The 3,123-nt window shown below is 46.2% G+C and overlaps 1 pseudogene across 1 annotated transcript; it reads right to left on the reverse strand.

Annotated features, from left to right (window-relative positions):
• Positions 1-826: 826 nt before the first annotated feature.
• Positions 827-1,153, reverse strand: LOC147673878 (large ribosomal subunit protein eL36 pseudogene; annotated as a pseudogene). The gene has a single exon (XR_015302461.1). The product of XR_015302461.1 is annotated as a large ribosomal subunit protein eL36 pseudogene (transcript).
• Positions 1,154-3,123: the final 1,970 nt, after the last annotated feature.

Consider the following 3,123-nt stretch of genomic DNA (forward strand, 5'->3'; position numbering starts at 1 on the left):
CACATCACCAGTGCTTGGACCCATGCTGGTGGGCTGAGTGCGATGCCCTGGGCAGCTGCCCACGCTGCCCATGCTGTCCATGCTTACCGCCAGCCCTGTGTTTACATACATTACCGGACTCGTATGGCCATATGCACTGTCTTTGCACCTGTCTTGGCTTTCTGCAGTTTCTCCCAGGAGTTGCAGGCCGTGGGAAATAAGTCTCAGGCAATGTGTTGGTGTGGCTGAATCCTATTGTACATGTTCAGGCACATCACATTTAACCACTGCTCTTGCCTTGTGAATGTGATGATACCTCTGAGACTGTATTAATTGCTATACAGTGTCTGTTGTGAAACCGCTAATTATCCTCTGTGCTACCCCGTTACTGACTCCAACTTTTCAGAACAAGTTCCTCCCTTCCATCCATTACCGCAAATTCATGTCAAACTTATGACAGGCTGCACACGTGTCTTTTCGTCCCAAAGTATTTACATTTATATTTTGAGCTGTTTGTTTACTGACTAAAACAAGCAGGAGATACAACCACCTTGCAATGAAACACTTATTTGTAAAGTAATGTAATTTTCTGCACTCACATTAATGCTGTTAAATTTTGTCCATTCTGCCTTAACACTTTTCCCTCTGTCTTATTCTTCATCTATCCAAGGATTTTACAGCATCACATACTCAGTTTGTAGTTCATCACGCTCCAGCTGGTCGGACATTGTGTGTTATGGTTATAAAGTTAGTTATGTTTCACACATAATGCTTGTAAATCTATGCTTGAAATTGAGAGGGGTAAACATTTATAATTCTTCACTCTGCATCTAGTTATTGCTTTTTTTTTTTTTTTTTTTTTCTGTTTTTTAACTTTTTATTGTTCAGAATGTTGTACAGCTTAATCCTTCTTGGCAGCAGCCTTTCTCATTGCAGACAGGACGTTGCTGAGCTCTTCCCTCTTTCGCTTGGCACGAATGTGAGTACCAACCCTTTTCTTGATAAATTTAAGAGCACGCTTGTCCTTGGACACTTTGAGCAACTCCATGGCACGCCTCTCATAGGGAGCGAAGCCGCACACTTCACGAATCATGTCTCTAACAAATTTGGTGTGTTTGGTCAAACGCCCTCTCCTGCGGCACTGTCTGGGCTTGGACTTGCCAGAGAAGTGCATGCATATTATCCACATCACTCACCAGAGTGCCTTCTAAAATCATGCAATAGACAAGGGATTTGAAGCTTAGGAAATGTTGTCATCCCATTTTGTCTCTCATATGAACTCAGTACTGTACAATCACACCTAGACATGGCCACTTAAAAGACAGTTTGATGCATTTTTCTAAAACTTGATTTCCTCAGATACCTCAGAAGGAGTATGCGCCGTGCTTGTAGTAAGCTTCACAGCAGGCTTCTGGGGCTCATGCATGGGCGTCCGCACGGGGGGGGGGGCAAGGAAGGGTGCCCCCCTCCGGATCGCAAGTCCGTCCGGTGCAGGCCGTACAGGTGATTAGAATAACCCCAATCCATCTTCAAGCGAGCGCGGTACGAGGTGACAGTGGCGGCGGACAGGGGGCAGTAGAGGGCAAACTTTCTAACGTGGGCCAATGAAGAAACATCACTTCTGGCGACACCCGTGCAAGGTCTGCGGTCAGGGCCAGCGCTAGGCATGGGCAGTGTAGGCATCTGCCCAAGGCTCCGCGACCTTCTGACTACGACAAGGCCCCCGCGAGGCCATCATCCTTTTAAAAATTTGCATTTCAACGAGTTACACGTGGGCAGCGCCCTCCCTTGGGGTGTTCAGTTGAGGTGCAGCTGCAAGGCCCGAGGAGGCCCCCCCTCTCCTGGGCCATGCTGTCATGGGCTGAAAGGGTAATATGACCCGCTGATTCCTTTCAGCCGTGGCAGACTGGGCAGGGCTGTGATCACCTGTCTTTGCTGGCAACTCTCTCTTATCCTAATCACTGCACCTGCATGATAATTGCAGGTGCTTGCACTGGCCTTAGGTGTGAAGTGAGCCCTGCCTCTGCATGAATGAAAGGGCAGAGCATCTTGCAGGGTTCACAACAACAACAAAAAAGCGAGTGACCTTAGTGTCACAATCGGCTGCTCAGTTTCAATGAAGGGAAAAGGAGAGGAGCAGAAAACTGAGAGAGAGGCTGTTCTTTTCTTTTTTTTTTTGCAACTGTTTTCTTGTTTTTTTTCCGAACAAGCATGTGCATCCAAAAGAAACATAAATAGAGTTAAACATAAATAGTGACATCAGTTGAATATAAGCACTTGGTGTTTTTTATTTTCATGTAATTTACATAAAAAAGGAATAATGAAAAATTGGGTTCGTAAAAGAATAGTGGAGATGATAACATTGATTTGATAGGAGGGGTGACCCCCACATCCATTCTTACCACCCTGAGAGGAGTGCAACGAACCCTCCAAGATACACCCAAGTTATACCCCCTCAAACCACTCTCAATTACTTGTGTTACACATCTGAAAAGGTTGCACTTCTCCTCGGCATCATGTTTGTTCATATCTGAAATATTGAATTCTTGTATTCCTGGGTACATCTAAGGAGGTCTGGTGTCCACTTTTGGTTTTAGTAGAAGTATTGAGGGAGAGGCAAATCTAAAAGGGGCTAGACGATCAAAAGAAGGTAATTGGTGGGGGAGCTGACAGAGCAGCAGAGGTGAGATCTGAACGTAAGGGGCAAAACAACTATATACAACAAGACGCTTAGAAAAGGGAGTTGGGGAAGGAGTGATGTGTATGTAATGGCAGAATCAATGAGAGAAGGGTAGAGTCTTGGTTAGGTAAAATTAATAGCATGCAAAAGAGAAATGTAACAGGCTTGAGGAGAGTGGGAGGATGTAAGGGGAGAGAATGCTGTAAATAAAATAGGAGCAGTGGCGTAACCCAAAATGATGGGGTCCCTCTCTGCAGAATGTGATTATGGGCCCCTGAGTGTCCCACATCTCACAGATACTCATTGGCCCTGGGCTGAATGGGAGCCTGTGATGGATTGGGGGCCTCCTGAAGCGTTGTGGGCCCATTTGTGCTGCAGGGGCCTGTATTGCGTCCTGGCACAAGAGGTGAAGCAAGGTAAGAGGCGGGGAGAAGAGTGGTAAATAGCAGTGCATGTAGGGCAGA

The sequence above is a fragment of the Lissotriton vulgaris genome, chromosome 12, assembly GCF_964263255.1.
Source record: "Lissotriton vulgaris chromosome 12, aLisVul1.2, whole genome shotgun sequence".
Classification (NCBI taxonomy): domain Eukaryota; kingdom Metazoa; phylum Chordata; class Amphibia; order Caudata; family Salamandridae; genus Lissotriton; species Lissotriton vulgaris.